We start from the raw sequence: 24188 nt of genomic DNA, 5'->3' as shown, positions 1-24188 counted from the left end.
TTTGATTAGATTTTTGCGATAACTTCTTAAGTGCGATCTCCCTCCCATCCCCCAACTTCACCAATTAATTGAATTCGTAATTTAATCCTCTAATTGTCAACAAATCAAACCCATTAATCTTAAACAAAATTTCAGTTTTGCCATGAATTTCTGTTTCAATTTCAGTTTAATCCTCCGTTTTTCTTTCTGTTTTAGATTTTTGTTTTCTCCTTGTATCGTAGTTGTACGATACAATACCCATTTCTACTTTTGGATTATATGCTTCACGTCCTGGTGGTCGTATCGTATTCAATGGCGTTTACAGGGTAAGGAGCTGGTATGAGTATGGTCACTGCCATCTCGCCTTGTAGACTTGCGGTGAGATGAAAGAGGATGGAATTTACAGAAAGCACCGGTGCATGTTTTGAAAATTTATTAAATAACACTTGATGACTTGAAGTCATTTTTGGGTAAATTATACGGATCCCGCTGTTGTATAGGGTCTGCGACAAGGCGCCCCACAATATATCCCCGCCGTATATTAAGAACATCTTTCGATGATTACATTATCATTTTTGATATATCATCGATACACGACGGAGATGTGCGGAAGTTATAGGGGCACAGATGTGAATATGTGACGAAAACCCTATATTTTTTTGCGACAAAGACTTCTTGGACTTTGCCCGTTAGACAAAAACCCCCTCTGTTAGCGTTCCGTCAGTTAACTTCCTAAAAGTTTCTTATTCGACTGTTAAATACTTTGTACTGTTCATCGTCTTTCCTCCGCTCCGCTTTCCTTCATGCCATGACAGCAACTAAAAGATTGAGCTTGTTATCACAACCAAACCCATGAGCGATGGAGATCAGTCTCATCAAACCCAGTGATCACTTCTTCAACGAAGTAGCGAGTGGGACTGAATCTCCCTCCCTCCCTCAACAGCAACGACGACGATTTCGCCTCGTCTATACCAGGACCGACATCCAGAATTCCTTCAAGGTAACTGTTGACCCAATTGTTCCTTCAAGGTAACTGTCGATCCAATTGTTTCCCGCCATTAAAAGTCACCAAAGAGCTCGTTAGCTTTTCTTTATTACAGTTTGGTTGTATGAACTGTGAAGGATACAATAACACAGGACTGAGAGCGCGCGCGCGAGAGATTTATGCAGTGGGCTTTGGGTTTCAGCATTACCTCACTCGCCTGTCGCCTATTTTCAACTCTTCCGCCATCACCAGCTATTATGACAATGCCAAGAAAAATGGTCAACTCCATCTATGCTAGCGCTACTCTCAGCGAGTTGGATATGCGACCTGCCCACGTCACCCCTGCTTCCACAACAGTCAGAAAGACCAACTTGACACTCTAGTCGGCTAGACGAGATGCAGTAGTCAATGTACAGAACTGCACCGATTTGGATTCTGCACTAGCAAGGTTCTCTCCATTTTAATTTGAACCAACATATCTATTATATTTTGAGTTCCATTGCTGAGTTGGTTTTATTGTAATTTTCAGAGCATAGTTTTGCCAAGCTCAATGGTTTGCTATGCTAGAACATTGGTTTGTTATGATGATCGGATCGACTCCTTCAGCCGGTCCACCTGCCATTGCAGTACACCTTCAAAAGAGTTCCTCTGTTCTCCGCCATTGGAAGCGCAAGGAAGAGCTAGCAGTGTCTAAGCTCAGAAGCTGCCGGAAAACTTCTCTTGTTTAAGTACTAAACGTAGTAGCATCAAAAAAGCAATTTGAAATCTTCACCATCCGACAATAGCATCAATTGATCTCTCCTTGGTGGAAAGGTCAAAGCAATGTGGAAAGGTCCCACTATATGACACCCCAATCCAGACGAACAGTCCTAATCTTGTTCATCATGTCTTTCACCCTCTCCATTCTTATCTTTGCATTCAAAATGCAACCCTTTTTCTAAAGCGGCTTATTCACTTGCTATTTGCACTTTTGAGAAATTTTAAGTGCTTAGTTAGTCACTACCACACCCGGTAATCCCCCTCTCATTAATCGACGAGAACAGGGGGTGTGAAGAATGATGAGGCCTCATTAGTTAAAGCATGAATAGTGCATCGCCACTTTCACCCACTGATGCTACTATTCATCCCATATTAAACCAGATATGCAAAGAATGACTCAGGTTAATGTCGTTGCTGGTTTAGGCTCTGTTCTTGTGGAAGAAGACGATGAACAGTAGTATGAATTAACTTTGATTGACCTTTGCTGTTACTTTTACAAGTTGTCGTGGTTAATCTGACAGGTTGCTTGAGATTGCAGATGGGTTGCTAGAAAGTGGTCGGTTGTTCTTGGGGGGTCATCCGACGAGATGCGAAAAGTAGAAGACACGAGTTTGAGTATATTGGAAGAGATGAAAAAAGAAGGAATGATCGTTTCGTGGTGTAACAAGGTGGAAATTCTATCTCACCGGTCGGTGGGATGTTTTCTGAAGCACTGTGGGTGGAATTCGACGTTGGAGAGTTTTAAGAGAGAATGAAAAAAAAGGAAAATAAGGAAAGGTTAACGGGGTATTTTGGTAATTTAACGGTCGGAGGGTATTTGTCGTAACATAAAAATCAAGATGAACTTGTAAAAAAAAGTGCAGGGTATATATTTTAATAGGAGAAAATTAACCCAAAGGTTGCATTTGGTAGAGGTGTAAAATCGAACCCAGGTATCAATTTTGCAGATATTTGGTAAATATGTAATTTTAAATTAGTGTAAAATTAGCGAGGGGCGCTCGTGCTAAGCACATGCGAGAAATACAGAATGATTGGAAGAGTAAAAAATGAAAAAAAAAAAAAAATATATATATATATATATATGTGATTATAAAATTAACTAATTTCTTCTATTACAAAAATAATGTTCATGCACAATTCTTCTAATTAACATGGTCCTCTAGAAACTGCAATCATTATTCATTTCACCATCACCCAATCCCTTGAAATGTAAAACATGAATAGATCAAACAATAGAATTGTAGTTGGAAATTGCTAAGGCACATCATAGCAATACAACTCACTCACCCCCCACAAAGTATTCTGATTATGCAAGGTTCTAATGGCCCTATTAACTAGGGTGAGCAAGAAAAACCGAAAAACCGATGAAATAAAAAATTTAGCCAACTAAACCAGTAACTTGTTTTCTGTAATTTTGTTTTAAAAATCAAATTGTTTTCAAACCAGGTTTTGAAATTTGTTTTTGGAACTTACAATTCACATGGGAGAAGTCTCATTTCTTTTTTCAACTTCCCAAGTTAATCTCTCCAACAAGTGGATCACAATGATACAGGTTTCTGCATCGTTACCAGTTTAGCAGAGCAATGACCACCCTACAGAGAACAGGAAACTGCTATACTGGAGAGAGGACAAAAATAAATTACATGTATCCATCTGCAAAAAAATATATATGCTCCAAGCTCTCATCTAAAAAAGCTTAGAGAAATATAGGAAAATACAACAGTGAGGCAACTACCAAGTCCAAACTATCAAGATAAAGAGTAGTAACCGTTAACCAAGATTCTCTATGCAGTGCCTTTAGGTAGCTGAGCAGCTTTTGCAGGTGGATTGAGCTCATCCCAAGCTTCAATCCATGTGACCATGGCATCTTCTAGCTTGGCAAAGTAGGGATCTACTTCCCCAAGCTTAGCCTTGACCTGCTTGGAGAGTTCAACGTAACACATCTGAACAGTGGTGCATTCCTGACTGGAAGAAAGGGATCAGCTCTTCTTGTCAATAAATACCCTTGTATTCCTTCTTAAGGTTCACCAATGGATTGCTTGATTTGCTGTGCCAGATGTAGGGCAGACCAGTTTTGATACCCCATCCCAAGTGGTCACATATCACCTACAAAATCACAAACCAGAGGGACAAAATTTCAACAATTTTCTATGCCAAAAGTTTTCTTTGTATTTATGCCACATTTTGAGCCAATATGAGAAATTCATAACTAATTAGGCAGGAAAACAGACAATTCATACGAGAACAAAGATCTAGCTTCATAGTATCACAATAAAACTCATAAGAAAAAGAAAGAACCGAGAGATGGATTTACCTTAGTGCACCAACCAGCCCACATATCGTCATAGCGCCCAACTGGTTGACCATCACCCATGAGTCCAAAGTACATTGCAGGACCAATCATGTCCCGGTTGAATGCCAGATTCATACCACACAGGGAACAGGGTGCCCTTAGGTACGGTCAGAACCGCATCGACATACCTGATAAAGATAAGAAAATGGTTAACAAACACCAATCATGGAAAGAGGGTACATATCAGGATCTTCTGCCACGCAAAAGACCACCACACCACACCTTGTGTTTCGCTCAAGAGGCTTGACAAGCTGGGTGGGAGCATCATAATCTGGGATTTTGAGCCAAAGGCCATGAGAAACAGCAGTTGGTACACCCTCATGTAGACTGAAAGGATATCCACGGACAAAGTCTGTGCCTTCTTGGTAAGGATCATACAGAGTGTTGAAGAAAAAAAGAGTAGATGGGGAGAGAAGATTTTTTATGTGCTGCTCCAGTGCACTGATCTGTTTGAAAGATGGATCCTTGGCAACCTGTGTATATCCAAGCACAAACACTGAAACACTTGGATAACAAATAAAAGAAGAGAGAAAAAATAGAGAAAATCCAAGCATAAAGATCCTGTAATTGATCCCAAGCATCTATAACATCCAAATTGTGCAATTTAAAGTGGAATTCCATAAAGCATCAATCTCTGTGCACTTTTTGGTGGAGGTGGCTTAAACTATAGGAATTGGTGTTTCATAATGATCCTCTCCACAAGTAGAGGACCCTCTTTTAAATACTCACATCTGTACATTACATTATGAATCCAATAATGAATTTAAAATTGCATAACTAATGCTCTACAGCATCTGGAGAGGGGGAAAACGGTTCTTTCTAAAAGTGAAACCTCAAAACAGAAAAACAAATTAGTCTAGCCCAAAATGCAATTCAAATTGCTGTAGTCAAACCCTTCAAAACACTCAAATCGACATCTTATCTTAAGACAACTACTATAGCCAAATGAATATAACACTTCACAAGGATGATAGAAAAGACAGGAAATCTCTAATGGAAGAGTACAGATCTTGGAGAATAACAAATAAGCAAAACCCAGAGAAGTTAAATGAAATCCCACTCCACAAAAATCCATTGTCAGAAGTTCCCAAATATTCAAAAAAGATATATGCATGTATACATGAACAGATTATAAAAACCAATCTTGAATGACACTACAGATGATGACATTTTCGCTTCAAAGTAGTTAGCACTATGCAGTAACCGGATCTTTTCTGTTTAACTCCAGAGAAGGCTGCCAGTTATTTATTTAGCTATTAGGGCAAGAGTTGAGGAAAGAAAGAAACTACTATTCACACAATAAATTGAAAAGAAAACATTTTCGTAAAATATTCATAATAAAAATTCAATCTTTCTAGTCACGACATCACATCAACAAGGTTGATTTTGGAAAGTGGATGAAAGCAACCTCATACCTAGTAATACAACAACAGAAAAATTAAGAGTTCAGCCCATAATCAAACTATGACTAAAAGTGAGGACGAAGCGGAGAACATAGTAAACACAAAATTAAGGAGATACAAGACGCAAAGAACAGGACCAGATCTAATATGAATAACTCCAGACAACCCTACAAAACCCAACCAAGAAATATGCACCAATTCACAATAAACAAAACTGTGACAGCAAAAGAGTCATCAAAGCAAATCAAATCAAAATCTGGTCTTCACACTACAAGCAAGAGCATGTGAACTAAATCACATTGAAAAAACCTACCCTTCCCAGAATTTACCAGAAAGAAAATCATCAAACGCCTAAAAGAAACCTCGAGCAGTGATCAAAAACGCGAAAGGGAAACCTCACTGAGGTTTCTCCACCTCGGCGTTCTTCCCCGCAGGCCGCGGCGTCTCCATCTCTGGATTTAACAAAAACATCAATGATGCTTGGAGGTTCGGAAACTTTGGATACTCGTGGGATCAATTCAAAATCTGCTTCCTCTGGTGGTTTGCAAGTTAAGGTGAACGCCCAAGCTCCTCCTAAGATAAACGTGACCTCTGTTGGTCTAACTTCAATGGAGTGCTTGAAGACTGAGGGTGATACACCGTCCTCGCCACCAAGGACATTTATTAATTAGTTACCTGATTGGAGCATGCTTTTTGCAGCCATCACGACAATCTTCTTGGCAGCTGAGAAGCAGTGGACGCTTCTTGATTGGAAGCCAAGACAACTCTTTCAGCTTAGTAAAGAAGAAGAAGATGGATAAAGTTCCTGTTTTTGCCACAGGGAAGAGAAAAGAAGATAAAGAAATAAAAAGAAACGATTGGAAGCCAAGTCTTGGCGAGATTGGAAGCCAAGACTACCGGAGAGATCGAGACCCTGGAGGCTTTGACAGTACTGCAAAGAATGGGGGATCAGCCCGGCGAGATTCATTGTAGGGAGGTCGAGTCGGATGAGACGATTCTCCCTCTCGTTCCAGCACGAGACGCCGACAAACTTGCAAAGGAAACCGACCGAGTTATTGGAAAAAATCCAAGAACTGAGCTTTCCTTGAGGATCACTGAGCGAGTTCTTGACGCCAGCAAGGCACTTCACATCGTCCTCCATAGACGTAGAGGCAAAAATCATGGCGGAGAGGAGGATAAGAAACAGCTGGGATCGATCTCTCGATCTCACCATGGCGGCAACGAGTAGTCGAAGAACAGAAGTATGAGCGGCAAATTGACTTCAGTTATGAAATTAGGAGAGAGAGAGAGAGAATGCGGGTGTGGACTGAGGAGGGAAGTGGAGAAATAGAGTGACACAAAGAGAGGGAGAGCGGGAAGACAGAGGAAAAAAGTGACACGCGTTATGCATGCAAAATGGAGGAGAGAGAAGTGATCATAGCACTTATCTCTCGTGCATTGTTCCTACGTGCAATTCATTGACCTAATGCTAACTACAATAGGATTCCATTTGGCGAAAGGGGAGACCACCCCTTTCGCTTTAATATATATATATATATAAGATTACATTTTACCGTTTAATTACATTGATTATCAATGTAATAAATACATCAAAATTACATTGCTCGCTCGCTCTCTCTCTCTTCTCCTTCTCTCTTCTTCTTCTCCTCTCTGTCTCTCTCGCGCTCTCTCGCTCGCTCTTCTCCATCTCTCTCTTGACGTTCTTCTCCGTCTCTCTCCTGACGTTCTTCTCCGTCTCTCTCCTGACGTTCTTCCCCATACCCTGCGTCTGTCCGCTCCGGCCGTGTAAATGGTTCCGTCGATAGAAACAGCAACGGCGTTTATGGCATCTTCATGCGCTTTCACGGACTCCAAGCAACGGAGATCCGACACCTGCATACTTTCAAGCACTTGTCCTAGGAAACGAGGAAGACTCTTGCTCTCTTCTCCTTCTCTGCTTCTTCTTCTTCTTCTTCCTCTCCGTCTCTTTCTTCCTCTCTCTCGCTCTCTCTGCTCTGCTCTGCTCCAACAACAAGGATAGCATAGGGCACCCACAAGCTAGGGAGGGGGGAGACTAGGGAGTTAATTCACTATTCAAAGAGTTAATGATAAATTAATACTGAAAATGTAGTGCACATAAATGGGAGTTAATTCACTATTCAAAGAGTTAATGTAGTGGCAAATTAATGGGCTGTTCTGTTTCAGTCCCTAGGAATCTAGGATACTATTTACCCAATGTTAAAATAATAATGAAAATGATCAAAACAACACCATTGCAGTTTTGCAGTGCATTTGTATTCCAGTTTCTTGTTCTGGGGATTCTAACTATTCAGCTCAATCTACATGATAACAGCCCAGCATTCAGCCTCTCTTCTCAAGCTGAACCCTACCGGATTCACAGATAACAACCATGCCAATTGCAGCGTTTAGGAGATGTTCAGTGCTATCTCTCTGGTCTGAAACCTGCATCAGACACAAACTATACTGCTTTGAGAAATGGGTCTAATTTTCTTGGTTATTGTCCTCTTGTGTGTCTGTGGGCTGTGGCCTCCTTTACCTTTAGTCTTGTTCTGGTTGGTTCCTCTGGCCAGAAAAGTTTTTCAAAGAAACAGATGGAATCTATGGAGTGGCAAACAGCTAGAGATACCCCTTTTGGTATAGCTAAGGAGGAATGCTGGCAAGCAACGAGATGTTGCAACTCTTGCATCACAGTGGGGCCCATGGAAACCTGACCAGGACATTGAGGTGCTTGCTATTACTGATAAAAAATAGTTAGTTGATTTTTATATTTTTAATTTAAAAATAAATAAACCACATGTATGAGAAAGGGGAGGAAGAGGTGCTTGCAAACATTGAGGTAAAACAATTCTTTGCCTTCCTCTTTCCTCTATATAATATAGGTATAGATTAGTTTGCACTCTCTTTGTCCTTGAACTATGTGCTAGGGGTGCTGGTCAGGCATACTGGTTATTGGGGCATGGCAAAGTGATAATTCTATTACTCAGAATAAAAGTAAAAAGTAAATCAAATCTGAGTTATTAATTAATGCCAACTGTGCTTACCTCAAAATATTGTCCAATTAGAGGCATAATTAACAATATGTCCTTAATATTGTCAAATAATATGGTCCTTTCTAGTGGTGGGATGCTATTCATCCTTGTGGTGACAGTGCCTTATTGGTATGGCTATAGATCTGCAGTTAGCAAATCTGAACCCATTATGATACTCATTCCATATGGACCTCGTTTATAGGCAAATTTTTAGTATTTGACTCCATCTTCAGCAGTAATACCAAAGACATCCTTCCAACCCCCAACAGGTGCAGAAGTTAGTAGGGTGGGATAGGGGCCTAAGTCCTAACCCACCCAGGCTCTGCCTATGTTATATTTACCATAGGCCTAAACCTCTAAATGCCCAAAGGAAGCCAAGTGACTGCAGAACAGCTCTTTATTGGACCATCTGACTTTTTAGCTAAAAGAAGTCCTTGGACAGTCTTCTCCTCCCAAGACCCAAGACCCAAGAGACAACAGGGCAGCTGCATGATTTGATTAGGAAGCTACATGCATGAGAATATGGATTTAAGTCTGAGAGCAGCCACTTAGTGCAAGAAAATGACAAAGGTTGCACTTAATCCACCCTTACCAAGGCCTTGGACAGCCGGGTCCAGCAATAGTTTTTTGAGAGTCTTGAACTGGGGGTAGCCGAGGCTACCCATTATTTGTACTTGTTTTAATTTCATTAAGTAATAAAATTTGCTTCTGTTACTGATAAAAAATGAACAAGGGATTTGGTATTTTAGGCAAGAGATCAAGGAAATCAAATGGATTATCAGAAATATGGAGGTAGCAGTTCATTGGATTTCTGGGTTGGCAAATGGGTTGCCAAACAAGGGGTCACTAGGGACAATTATTCTGGGCTCACTTGTAAAGAAGTAATATTACAAGGGATTAGGTTGGTTAGTCTAGCCTAAAAGCAGGGCAGCTCATACCATCTCTAAATTCTTGTATATGTTATTGATCACAAAAATATAAAAGAAACAAAATAAAGAGGAACCAAAAGAAGGGGTGGAGAACAAGCCCTACAACACAACAAGAAAGAAACACAGAACAGATAACCCTCCACCTATCCAAGCTTTATGCACCAGATGGACTCCTCAGTCCTCACAATCCCACAAAACCACACCCAAATTTACTGCAAAATACCAATCCAGGTTCCTGCAAAGATGGAGCGAAGCCCATCCCTCACACCCTGAATTTATATATACATATATAAAGAAAAAAATCTTATACACAGATCAGTCCAATACCACCAAAAAAAATGAGCCAGGTTCAACCATCAAGAGCTTCTGGCTGATGCCCCTATATTTTCATTTTGTATGCATGCATATGCTTCCTAGTCATTTTGATTTTTTTTTTTTTAATTTTTATCCTTCACTCTTCAACAGTGAAGGCCTTCCACCAAAGAGAACAAAGACCATGAGGATGAATTAATTTAGTCTTATCACAATAAATCTACGCATTTTTTTTTTCTTTTGAGGAAAATTTAACCATATTTCATTAGAAAAAGAAAAGGTACACAAGAGGATGTACAATGCAGGGGGAGAACCCCATAGGTTTACAGAGAAGGAAGCTTGTCACTATGCAGAAACTCCAAGAACACACCACATTTGGCTAGACCATCTGCTATGTGATTTAGTTCCCTAGGAATCCAAGTTAGTCTTGCATTTAAGCAGTCCAGATATGTTTCAGAGAAATGGAGAAAAGTGAAGGGGAATTTTAGATAATAAATCTATTATATATATTACATATATACGCATGTATGTATGGCTATATTACATAATGGTTATGACTTATGAGATAGGTTACGGCATTTTCACACATTTTCTAGATAAAAATTATCAATTTTAAACCTTATAATTTTCATTTCGATATATTAAGTGTATATCTTTTTCCAATTTGGAGGTAGGCTCAACCACCTGGTTGCAATGTGGCATGTCAACCATTTCTGCTATAGCCTCTAATCCAAAGCATTTTTAAACTACTGGTTGAAGTGGTAAATCACATATAACATACCTTCACATAGCCGGGTAAGTAAAGGTTGAAATCTCCCTGCTGCTGCTAATTGATGAACATTATCCTCAATCTTTTCCATCCTCTTCAAGATTTCCTCAGCTAGGTTAGATAAAGAAGGATGCTCCTGATTCCCAGCCACGCTTGAGAGGAGAACTAAGGCTCCTTTCTCTGATGCAATTTTTGCACAATAATCTTCATCACTTGAAAATTCAAGTAATAACTTTACCGCATACTCTCTCTCTTTCTCTGAGCTCCCAATAAGACCGTGAATAGCCAATCTAGTCACACCTTCTTCTAGCATTTTTAGCTTTAAAAAAACTGACTTTATCAGATATTGGCTGCAAGAATGCAAGTATCAGATATTAATTCTGCAACATAATAGATACAGTTTAAATTTCATAAAATTAAGACAAGCACTTCAGCATGGAGAGCAATACAGAGAAACAGTTAAGTGGGTCCCCATGTCATAGGCTCATAGCCTATCTGGAAATGGAGATCTATGCATAAAAGTTATAACTACTGAGGAATCATAGGTATAATTGGATTTGCAATGGCCATGTTTGTCCATGAAATTTGAAAGCAACTGATGCATTTCACTGATCAAAGGGAAAGAGTGAATCTCTCACTATCAGCTTCGACTTTGCAAGTTTCTAATCACTCACCACGGCTATAAAGATCTAGCCCAATTATGGGTATAGGTACTGTTTCTGTTAGTACAGCTCTTATTTTTCAAAACTCAAGACATGTATACTGATAGTGTTTAATTCACTATGTCAATGCCACATTATAATTATATTATGCCAAATTTGCTCAGATTTACTTCAAGGTTCTTCATCATACAATAGTTATACATCTCCAAACAAAAAATGGAAAAGAACACTGTAAGCAGTTTAGTAAAATAGAGAACGAGAAATCATATTAAAAGCACTATTATCAGACTCAGATTAGACCAGACAGACTAGAAATAGGCAGCTAAAATGGTTCTTCAAGTGCCCAGTTCTTAGAAATGTTGTTTTAGGCCTATTTTAATGCAAAAGAGCTTTCAGATAGCTGGAACCATTTAATATTTGTTTTCACATTTTTTGCTTCAGCAAGTAAAGCAGTCAAACCAGATAGTTGGATCATTTGACCAATGATCCAGTAGACAAAACAGTTTTATACCCATTCAGAGTGTGACAGTGTTTATGAAGTATCAACCTATTATGGGCTACCAGCATCAGTATTTTATCATGTTCATATAGGCACACTAAACAAGCTTAAGAATCTGGATCATACATATTGACCTAGTACATAGTAGTTTTTTCTTGTTAATTTAACTGGAGACGGTAAGGGTGAATCTGGGGAGAGAAAGTAGAGAGCTGAAGCATATTTCTCCCTTGATCCTCAGCATAAAGTACGAAATGATCCAAAACTGGCTGTTGTTCCATGTTCTTCTGCTCTAACATAACTTGTTGGTGATCCATTGCCGCTTGAAGCTCTGCAATCTAATTAATTAACCATGACCCACAACAGTTAAATTAACATACGTTTCAATCCAAAGCAAGAAGATTTTTCTACTTTTGTACACTATAATCAGCCCAAAATTGGAGAGTGAAAAGGCTAGCTAGCTGCATTTGGTTGCAGTGCTGTGCATCTTGACAGGTGCAAAATTTGTACCCGGTTCAATGAGTTTGCTTTTTTACTTATTTATGATTTGCATTTCAGGTACTGGTACAGAATTTGCACCAAAATAGGTAAAATGGTTTAACACTGTAGGAGATAGTCACAATCCCGAAGCAATCTTTTTCCAACACTTCTTTTCCTCTCTTTATTGCATGCTCTAACGGCCTGAACTTGAGTTCCCAATGCCTCCAAGTGGTATGAAAATAATTTTATGATTAATTTTAATTATATAGAATATAAAATTTAAGAAAAAATTATATAAATTTATATATATGTATTTATTGTGTTTTAGGTAAATATTATGTAGCGGATTCGGGTTTCACCACCATTACAGGATTTCTCACCCCATTTAAAGGTGATTGTTATCATTTGCAAGAATATAGGACAGTGAGACAGCAACCGAAAGATGCTCGTGAACTGTTTAACCTTCATCATTCATCGCTTCGTAATGTAATAGAACGATGCTTTGGAGTGTTAAAGGAACATTTTCAAATTTTGAACCACATGAAGCCGTACAATATTGACACACAAAGGCGCATAGTCATTGCATGTTGTACACTTCATAATTTTATTCGGCAAGAGACATTACTTGATCAAGAAGATCCATTATTCGGAATATATGAAAATGAAGAAGCTATCAAAGATAGCAACATAGTTGCATCATTAAGCACACAAACACTAAATTTAAGTGTTCGTGATCGAGATGAAACAATGAAAAGGGCAAGGATTGATATTGCTAATCAATTAGCCGATAAACATGGATATCAACAACTTCCAACACATTGATAAATAGATTTAATGAAATTGATAGACATTTTATACTTCTTTATATTACTTATTTTGATGTTATACATTGCTTCTTTTCATTTTTTATATATATTTTTAATGCAACAAGTTATAAAAGTTTCTCAAGTTTTTTTGTCTTTTTTCATATTGTGTTATTGATGTGGGACCCACATGATTCCATGATATGTATTTGCCATCTAAGTGTTGTATGTAGGGGTGCCAATTGGACTGGATTTAGTCCAATTTAATCCAATCCAATTCAATGTCTAGACTATTTAATCTATTCAAATTCGTTTTGATTTAGATTGGTTTCAACCCAAACTCAGTCCATCGACACCTATATTCTTACCTTATATCAGTGGACTAGATATTGGCTTAATCCAACCCAATCCAATATGAATTTTTATTACAGACAGATTGAATGGTCCAATCCAATCTAATAAATATTTTGGACCGGATTGGTCCAATCCAATATGTCTTGTTGGTTTGTCCAATTCGTTTAAATTTATTTTGGATTGCATGGGAGCCAATCCAAAACTGGTCCATGGACACCCTTATTAGAGGTGTAAATCGGGATGTACCGCCTATGGCCCGGCATATATAAGCAATTGTATACACCAAAATTCATATAAAATTAGAATATTAAGTTTTTTTTTAGTTTTTTTAAATAAATAGCTTTGGCCCAATCCATGGCCCGATCTGGCACATGGGCCAATCCGACCTGCAACATGACACGGGCCTACATGGGCTTGGGCCATGGGGCGTGCCGGGCCGACTCCCAAGTTTTCCCAAGGGAAGGCGGCACAGCACAATGCGCACTAATTGTTGCGTTTTAAAACCTTGAACCCACCTAGGCTAGGGTCGTTACCATTCTGCATGGGAGAAAAGTTGTATGGTGCCCTTTGAAATAAGGTCATGTTTGAACCAATGTCATTTCTTCATAGGTATTTCTTGAGAAAAGGGTATTGCAATTTTTTCAAAGAAAATGGTGTTACATTGGCATGCTGATTTTTTTGGAAAATGTTTTTTTTTTTTTAATTTTTTTGTCTGGAACTGTTGGTTGCTGGCACATAGGTTGTGCTTGGTTTGAAGGAAAAAGTAGGGAAAGCTTTACAAACCTACATTTGTAAAGGTTTGTAAACCAAACATAGTAATAGTATTTTCCAATGCCACCTTTCCTTTCCCTACCTTTTCCTTCAAACCAAACATAGTAATAGTGTTTTCCAATGCCACGCCAGCATATTGCTAAAGAACAAAAAAAAATACCGAAAGGATCCTTTTCTCATATCATATCTTTATCAATTTTCAAGACGTGGTCTTAAAAAATGTTTCTGAGACAAACATATAACCTAACATTAGATGGTCTGAAATAGAGGTATAAATTGAGTTGTGTTGGGTTAGCATGACACGGTTCATGGACAGTTCGTACCGTGCCGGATCACGGGCTGAGCTGGGCCATGCTTCCCTCCCTTGAGATATATTTTCTTAAAGAAATTGAAAAAAAATAATAAAAATTTTAAAATGGGTTTTGCTAGGCCGTGCCTATATGTTGGAAATCACCGCCCCACAATACATCTCCGCTGTGTATTGGGAACATCTCCCGATGATGTTATCATGGGGACTGGTACTATTATCCGGAGATGTTACCAATACACGGCGAGAATATGCTACTCTACACGCTGGCCACGGATGGCACGGCGTGTCAGTCCATAGACTTGAAAACCCAAGCTGGCACGACCGTACGGGTCGTGTTTCATGTCGTGGCCGACGTGGCCCGCGTTCCGTCATGCCGCCCGCACGGCCCGAACCTCTAATATGAAAAACCGGATTTCATTTGTGGTGGTGATGTGGCGGTCTTTTTGAAGAAGGCATCAGTTCCGAACACTGCCACACTGGCCAAGTGTAATGGAAGGTCAACCCGCTCAGCTGTTGCAAGAAAATAGAAATACTCTAAAAACCTGATATTGGCAGTTTTGGCATCACTGTATCAACATTCGGCAGTCCATATAGGTAATCCATCATCTTCATTAGGAATTTACTGTTTAGGACTAATTAATTGAGATCATTGAAATTTGTGTGTATTGTGGGTAGACGTGGGCAGGAGATCCGGACTCCGGAGTCGTGTGTTACAGATGAAGAGGTAGCTTCATTTACTGGTATTTAACAACTTAATAATGCTACAACCGGAATCCCAGAATCAGCCAATGGAAGACAAATAAATCCTTACTTTTATCCTTTTGGTCTTTTCATACATCTTGATTCTTATCTATACAAAATAGGGAAACAAACAATAATCCATTCAGAAATCAGGATACTGAATTCATTACTGAATTCATTCATGTAAAAAATAAATGCCTGAAGCTCTGGTTCATAAGTCATAACTACCCTCATTAAATGAAACAAACACCGACTCTGTGATACAGAGATGTAATGGTCCCCCCCCCTCCCCTCCCTCTCTCTCTCTCTCTCTCTCTCTCATGGATGAGAGTTGGAAGGAGCTAACTTGTAAGAAGAAGTGCTAGGATTGACCTGTGGTGTCTGATCTATTGAACCACAGACCAGGGGCCTTGGTGAAGGGATCCTCAGACAACTCAACCCATCTCCGGGTATCACAGAACACTCTGGTTGAGGCCTCTGCATATTCTTTCCAGGAATGCAGTTCCCTGAGAAATCAAACCCCACGTTCCTGAAGAACAACTTGGTGCATTCCTGGCTAAATCCAGAAAAGAAATTGTGAGAAACAGTAAGATTAAGAAGACTCCTCAGAGAACAAACCAGGTCAGGTAGATCCCCGGATAGCTGGTTATGAGCAATATTGAGAACCTCAATTTCATTCAAGCAGGATATCGAGTCCGGCAAATGACCCGTCAACGAATTGAAGCTCACGTCCATGACTTCCACTTGCGTCAGAAACCCCACTCCCTCAGGAATGCAACCTGTTAACTGGTTGTTGAGGAACAACACCTCCTTCAGTGCAGTACCCATGTAACCAAAACTGGGAGGGATGTTTCCACTGAACTTGTTATTTGCTAAATTTATCACAGAAGCTGGTGAGTTCCCAAAATTTGAAGGAATCTGGCCCTCAAACTGGTTGTTGTTGAGGAAGATGGCGTCCAGTCTCTTGTTGAAAAGCTCTTCCGGGATGGGACCTGAGAAGTAGTTGAATCTTAGGTCCAAGTAAATGAGGTTTGGAATGAGAAGAGTGACCGTAGGGAAGGGACCAGAGAAGTGGTTGTTACTGAGGTCCAACTCTGTGAGAGATGAGAGATCTCCGAAGGCATCTGGAACTGTACCCGTGAATCTGTTACTGTTAAGGTGAAGGAGAGTGAGGTCTGAGAGGAGGGAGAGTTCCTTGACTAGAGTGCCTTGGAGGTTGGCATGGTTGAGATCTATTCCTGCAACAACAAGCCCCGGTGCTCCGGACATTTCTTCTTGAGGATCCACACAGAAAACCCCTTTATAAGAACAGACATTGTTTCCAACCCAACTGTGTAGAATGCCAAGTGGATCATCTGTTATTGCAGATTTCCAGGCTTGAAGGGCTGTGTAAGCGTTGCTTAGCCTTGAATTTGGAGACCCAGATGGTGTGCGAGGGTTGATTCCTCCACCAACCCAAACACTTCCGCCCCCGCCCCTACCTCCGCCAATACTCACACCACCACCAACAGTAAAAGCAGTTTTCGATGGAATGATTTGGAGGAGGATAAGAGCCAGAAACCAGCTCCTCCCCATCTTAGAGGAAGAATGTAACCCGGGATTCAAGAGATTTTTGTTTGTAAGGTATACAAATAGTATTGAAGCACCGAAGAAGGGAAATGGTGGGGTTGGTAGGTTCTGAAATCTGGATCTATGTATCTTCTTGATAGATCCGCAATCAACAGAAAAACAAGCGCATATGATGTAATTGAACAAAATTGATACCTCTAAGTTAGCCCACACAGGCACATGCACAGAGGGTATGTTTGGTCGACCTGTAAACCCCAACTACGGTACCAACCATAACCCAAGTTCTTCAAGGAGCAAGACAATTTCTTTAGGGGCACGCGGCCAAACACACCCTACATCTGCACAGGGAATTTACTGTTCATGGGTTTCGCCAGATAAGCTTTGAAAATGTTGGGACAAGGGTGGATTGTCCAGATAAACAAAGGGTCCATTTGTCTCACGCAAATTCTTTAAAATTTAATTCAATTGCAAATATAATAGAGAAAGCGGGTTAACTATTTAATCTCAAATGGAGGCAAAGCTACAAAGGTGGTTTATATTCTTTAGAATTTGGATGGCTCTCTTTTGACAAGTCTTTTAAAGTAGATCTTTCAAAAAGAAGATACGTTGAACTTTTAGGGTTTGTGCTGTTTGGTTTATGTCATAGTGTATCAGGCTGTTAAATTAAAACAGCTGTGAAGGCTATTTTCAGCATAGAAAGACCAAAATCTTTATTTGAAGTTTTCCTATGTAACATCAAACGGAAAAGACTATTTTTTAGTCTTTTGAGCTTTTAGCAAACTAATAGATACACTGAAAACATGCGCCAAACACCACCTAAGTACTTAACCAAGAAGGCAAGAACTATTGTCTAATTGCTGAATGGACAGTTGGAGTTGGAGGGCCACAAAAGCTGTGTCCTCCTTGGACAGTTGGACATGGATTGAGACCGTTAGTACAGGGGGGATTCACGTAATGCATTTAGGATTATTAATTTAAGGAATAACAGAAACTTTGGTGGATTGTATTTGTGCTTGTGCCATTTCTGAGCAAAGAGTCTACCGCTAAAGCTGGGTCTGGGCAAACCTGTGCCCACACTGTTCCTAACGGAGATATTTTCAATGCAAGGCAGTAAAGGCTGTTGGGACGGGTTTCTCATCGTTTGCTCGAAAGCACTGTTGAATAACTTTGCAAGCAGACATGCTTTTTTCTTTATGAAAAATATGCACTCTCTAGACATGCTTTTTTCTTTATAAAAAATATGCACTCTCTAGATGTCACGGTGAGGTAGGAACTCTGTATGGATTCATTAAAAAACAAAAGTATCAAAGGTAGTGCTTCCAAACGAATGAGAAGCAAATTCTAACTCTATTCAGCAATCGTTGTGAAGAAACACCTGGGCTCAGTCTAGATTCACTACAAAAGAAAAATTAGTAGAGACAGTGCTTCCAAACAAACCACAAAAAGATCCCCAGACAGTTGTTATGAAGAATCACCTTGACTAATCTGCAATTGGCTTTATTTTGGTCTTTAATTGATCTCTTAATTAACGTTCTATAATTTTGTCATTAGTGGAAGATCAAATGATGAGGAATTAATGAATTTGGCGGCTAGTTGAATGCCAAAAATTATTAATCTTAAACATTATGACTGAACAATTGAGGAAAAATCATTTTACCATCTCCTTTATATTTAATCAAACTTATGTTCTCCTTCAGTTGCAACAAGATACGAGCAAATCTAGAATTTAAAAGAACTAAATCAACATGGTAGAGCAATGAATGATTATGATTTATTAATTGAAAGGATTCTTGAAACATTAATGGTAGAAGTTGAGACAACTGTCATCATGTCATGGAATTAATAGAAAGAGCAGTAGGCATGGAATATGAAATTAAGGGGGCACTCTTTTTTTAGATTTTGAGAGGGGGGAAGTTACGTGGGAATCAGATAAGTTTATTTTTCTTGGTATCACTTACCTAGATAATTGATACATATCTCGTATGTGGATAAATAACTTTCCCACCTTGGGGTAAGGGGCAAAAATGCTCATTGTAATAATGGATTTTTATGAATAAAATAGTCATTGTCTTATTTACATAGGAAATAAAAGAATATGAGTAAATGTACTTATTTAGATAAATTTTTCCTGAAAAATAATTATCTGAATAAATGCATTTATTCGAGTAAATAACTTACGGAAATGCTAACAGAGCCTAAAAAGGAAGATGAACTTAATTGGGGCTTTCGACCAGTCAATTCTGAATTCTGATGCTGTGTTGTGTGCATGTGTAAGGAGATGTAGCCAAAAGCTGATCAATAAGTAAATGGAATACAAACTAAAATGATGGAGGCCCATCTCATCCCTAGGGGCGGCAACTCCTAGGATAAGGATAAGTTAACTAAGATCCAAGAATTCAAGATAAGCAAGGGATCCAAGAATCCAAGATTAGCAAGACTCTTCCAAGATTAGCAGGATAATGCAAGACTCTTCCAAGATTATCAAGAAAGACTCCAAGAAGCATCAAGATTAGCAAGATAATCCAAGATCCATGCATCTAGGGAGATTGGACGGTGGAGATCAACTAAGGAGAGTTCGATCCTATCAAATTAGATATTTAGATCTATCCTAGTTATTATTTCCTAGTTCTTGTACAATTTCCAAATGTATTATAAATACTGCTATTTTTCCAAAGTTATTCATCAATTCATACTTCAGATTTTCTTGAGTTCTCTTCTTTGAGTTTTCGCCACCTTTTCTCTCTCCTAGAGAAATCGGTGTTATTCGCTAGGTGCTAGCGAACGCCCGGTGCTTGCATAGCCAGCTCCGGTGCTCATTGCTTCCACGTTGCGTCAGGTGGTATCAGAGCAGGGAATTCGCCCAGTCATGTCCAACCCAGACGGTAGCAGTCGCAACCCACCCCGTGACGGAGATCAGGGGTTTCCAGCTGTTTGGAGAGCAATCGAAGAACAGCGTACATCCACATGTAACATCGAGCAGCAGTTGGCAGAGATGGCTGAACAACTGCGAACCTTGTTACGGGAGGTTGTCCCACGGAATCGGGAAAATCCACAACAGATCGAAGGAGACAACCACGACAGACCACCCGTCGCTACTGCGTCCCGACATCCAGTTCTTGACGACGACAGTGATGATGATTTCGAATTTGGTGGGGTTCCAGTTCTTCCCGGCAACGACAGAAACGGTAGGAATTGACACAATTAAGGTAATTTCAATCCCCGTAGGAATAATGATGAATTTAAACTCAAGGTAGATATTCCTACTTTTAGTGGAGATCTTGGTATAGAGGGACTTCTAGATTGGATCACAGAAGTCGATAGGTTCTTTGATTACATGGAGATACCAGAGGAACGAAGGGTAAAACTGGTAGCTTTTCGATTAAAGGGAGGCACATCTGTTTGGTGGGAACGGATGAGAGAGACCCGGATGAGAGAAGGAAGGGGTCCTGTTCGAACTTGGAGGCGCATGAAACAATTAATAAGAGGTAGATTTTTACCTCTTGACTATGAACAATATATGTTTGAATCTTATCAGAGGTGTGCGCAGGGTTCTCGTAGTGTTAACGAATATATATCTGAATTTTTGAGATTAGCTAAAAGAAACCAATTATCTGAAAGTGATAACCAGCAGGCAGCCCATTATCTAAGCGGTTTGAGACCGTCTATCAGAGACAAAATTGGTGTACAAATGGTTCTTAGTGTGCAGGAAGCAAGGAACTTAGCCTTAAAAGCAGAATTAATATTCCAAGACAAGGCACGCAGTGATAATTATCGCCGGTCCCGGTACAGCGGGAGCGACAATAGACCGGCAACTGTCGATAGGAACAAATCAGTCCCGGCAGTACAACCTTCTCACCCGGCAGGTACAAGTAACGCCAGTAAGGTTACTACAGGAGGACATACTCGAGGTAACCCTTCCAATCCTCCTAAACCCAGTAACCCTTATGCAAGGCCTGCTCCTATTAAATGTTTTAAATGTAATGAGGTTGGACATAGATCCAGTGACTGTCCCAGGAGGAAGGCAGTTAATATGGTAGAAAGAGAGGAGGAAGAAGATATTGAGGAAGAAGTATATTGTGAACCTGATGGGGAGGATGAAGAGGGTCCATATGAACATGAGGAGTATACTTGTGTGGTAAGAAAATTAATGTTGTCCCAGAAAAATAAGGATACTTCTCAAAGGCATAGATTATTTCGTACCAAATGTACTGTCAAGGGAAAATTATTTAATTTAAATATTGACAGTGGTAGCCAGGAAAATATTATTTGCAGGGATGTCATCCAACAATTACAGTTGATTCCTGAAAAACATCCCAACCCATACACAATTGGGTGGATCAAGGAAGGAGGCGGAGTACGAGTGGAAGAACGCTACAAGGTACCTTTTTCAATTGGTAAGTACCATGATGAGGCATATTGTGAAATTGTAGATATGGATGCTTGCCATATTTTGTTAGGGAGGCCTTGACAATTTGATACAGATGCAAGGCACATGGGTAGGAAGAATACCTACCAACTTGAAAAAGAAGGTACACGTTATACTTTGTTACCCATAGCAAAAAAAAATATTACAAATACTCCAACGGCACATGAAAAGAATTTCCTTACCATCACCCATCATCATGATGAATTTGTTAACGAATGTAAGGATACTCATGAGATACATTTGTTAGTAGTAAAAAGAGAAGATGTTAGTGATGAAAATACGATTCTAGCTAAAATACAGGGACTACTGGATGAATTTAATGATGTAGTTCCAGAGGAGTTACCAAATGAACTCCATCCCATGAGAGATATACAACACCATATTGATTTTGTCCCAGGTGCTAGTCTACCTAACCTCCCAAATTACAAGATGAGTCCCAAGGAGAATGAAATCTTACGGGAAAAGGTAGAAGAATTATTGAAAAAGGGACACATTCAAATCAGCATGAGTCCTTGTGTAGTACCTGCCTTATTAACACCTAAGAAAGTTGGCAGTTGGAGAATGTGTGTCGACAGCAGGGCCATTAACAAGATCACCATTGGGTACAAATTTCCCATTCCTAGGCTGGACGACATGCTGGACCAACTAAGCGGAGCTGTAGTTTTCTCAAAAATAGATCTCAGGAGTGGATATCATCAAATCAGGATCCATCCCGGAGATGAATGGAAGACAGCCTTCAAGACTAGAAATGGCTTGTTCGAATGGTTAGTCATGCCCTTTGGACTAACCAATGCACCCAGCACTTTTATGAGGCTAATGAACCAGGTATTGCGCCTCTTCATTGGTAAATTTGTGATAATCTATTTTGATGATATTTTGATATACAACAAATCTATCACTGAGCATGTGGGACATATTAGGGAGGTCCTGAAAACATTGAGGGAAAATAAATTATATGCTAATTTGAAGAAATGCATCTTTATGAATGATACTTTATTATTCCTGGGATTTATTATAAGCAAGGATGGTGTGAAAGTAGATGAGGAAAAGGTGAAAGCCATTAGGGAGTGGCCGACCCCATCCACTGTCACAGATGTCAGGTGATTTCATGGGTTGGCAACCTTCTATAGGCGCTTTATTAAGAATTTTAGTAGTATCATGGCTCCCATTATTGAATGCTTGAAAAAGGGTAAATTTCATTGGGGAGAAGAACAAGAGCAAAGTTTTGCTCTCATAAAAGAAAAGTTATGTACTGCTCCTGTTCTTGCCTTGCCAGATTTTAATAAATTATTTGAAGTTGAATGTGACGCCAGTGGAGTTGGCATAGGGGCTGTATTGTCCCAAGAGAAAAGACCCATTGCTTTCTTTAGTGAAAAATTATGTGAAGCCAGGAGAAAGTGGTTTACTTACGACAAGGAGTTTTATGCTGTGGTTAGAGCCCTGAAAACATGGAAACACTATTTAATTGCAAAGGAATTTGTTCTCTACACTGACCATCAAGCCCTAAAATATCTTAGTGGGCAAAAGCAATTAAGAAGTGATTTACATGCCAGATGGTCTGCTTTCCTAGACAAGCTCCCATATAAAATTGTGTATAAGACAGGACAGCAAAATAAAGTGGCTGATGCACTTAGCAGGCGTGTAGCTCTCATCAAGACCCTCAGCGTTGAGATTGTGGGTTTTGAGTGCCTAAAGGACTTATATGCCCAGGATGGAGACTTCCAACAGGTATGGGAGAAATGTGTGACTAACCAGCCAGCAGAGGACTTCTTTATTTATGATGGGTTCCTTATGAAAGGGGAACAGCTGCGTATTCCTCGCACCTCCCTCCGCGAAAAGATCATCAGGGATTTGCATGGAGGTGGATTAGCAGGACACTTGGGAAGGGACAAAACAGTAGAAGCCGTTAAGGGGCGATATTACTGGCTGAAATTAAGAAGGGACGTGTCTATCATCGTAAGCAGTTGCTATGTTTGTCAAACAACTAAGGGACAAACCCAGAACACAGGTCTCTACATGCCCCTACCCGTTCCTATTACTATATGGGAAGACTTGTCTATGGATTTTGTGCTAGGCTTGCCAAAGACCCAGAGGAACAAGGACTCCGTCTTCGTGGTGGTTGATAGGTTCTCAAAAATGATTCACTTCCTCCCATGCAAAAAAACAGCAGATGCATCCACAACAACTAAATTATTTTTCAGGGAGATTGTTCGCTTACATGGGGTACCCAAGACCATCACTTCAGATCGTGACACACGGTTCCTCAGTCACTTTTGGATGACCCTGTGGAGGATGTTTGATTCATCACTTAATTTCAGCAGTACAGCCCATCCGCAGACAGATGGACAAACAAAAGTGGTAAACCGGACCTTAGGGAATTTAATCCGCAGCATATGCCGGGAAAGGCCAAAACAGTGGGACTTCGCCATTGCCCAGGCTGAGTTCGCCTATAACAATGCAGTGCATAGTTCTACAGGCAGATCCCCATTCTCCATCGTATACATGAAGGTCCCTAACCATGCACTGGACTTAGTGAAGCTACCCAGAGTACCCAACGCAAATATCTCAGCAGAACAGATGGTAGAACAAATCCAGTCCGTCCAAGAAGCCGTGAAGTAGAAGCTAGAGCAATCCAACGCCAAGTACAAGATGGCCGCAGACAGGCACTGCCGACCTCAAGTGTTTGATGTAGGTGATGAGGTTATGGTCTTCTTAAGGAAGGAACGGATTCCCGTAGGTACTTACAATAAGTTGAAGCCTCGGAAGTATGGTCCATATAAGATCGTGAAGAAGATTAATGACAATGCCTATGTAGTAGATTTGCTAGATCATATGGGTATGTCCAGGACCTTCAACATTGCTGACCTTCATCGGTACCTGCCGGAAATAACACTCGCCTACCCTAGTCACGACTCGGGGTCGAGTTCTCTCCAAGTGGGGGAGAATGATGGAGGCCCATTACAAGGCCTACCGCTCCTAGGATAAGGATAAGTTAACTAAGATCCAAGAATTCAAGATAAGCAAGGGATCCAAGAATCTAAGATTAGCAAGACTCTTC

General features: G+C 40.0%; 2 pseudogenes across 2 annotated transcripts; both read right to left on the bottom strand.

The window, feature by feature from the left end:
- Positions 1 to 3154: 3154 nt before the first annotated feature.
- LOC109115203 (putative UDP-arabinopyranose mutase 1) lies at positions 3155 to 6885 on the bottom strand (annotated as a pseudogene). Its single transcript, XR_016077096.1, has 5 exons — positions 6155 to 6885; positions 5809 to 5931; positions 4299 to 4549; positions 4038 to 4204; positions 3155 to 3829 (listed from the first exon to the last, which is right to left on the bottom strand). The product of XR_016077096.1 is annotated as a putative UDP-arabinopyranose mutase 1 (transcript).
- Positions 6886 to 15183: 8298 nt separating this feature from the next.
- On the bottom strand, positions 15184 to 16965 carry LOC104604462 (leucine-rich repeat extensin-like protein 2 pseudogene; annotated as a pseudogene). The gene has a single exon (XR_016077700.1). The product of XR_016077700.1 is annotated as a leucine-rich repeat extensin-like protein 2 pseudogene (transcript).
- Positions 16966 to 24188: the final 7223 nt, after the last annotated feature.

The sequence above is a fragment of the Nelumbo nucifera genome, chromosome 6 (assembly GCF_055504915.1).
Source record: "Nelumbo nucifera cultivar China Antique chromosome 6, China Antique-T2T, whole genome shotgun sequence".
NCBI lineage: Eukaryota > Viridiplantae > Streptophyta > Magnoliopsida > Proteales > Nelumbonaceae > Nelumbo > Nelumbo nucifera.
This window is presented reverse-complemented; position numbering and strand designations above follow the sequence as displayed.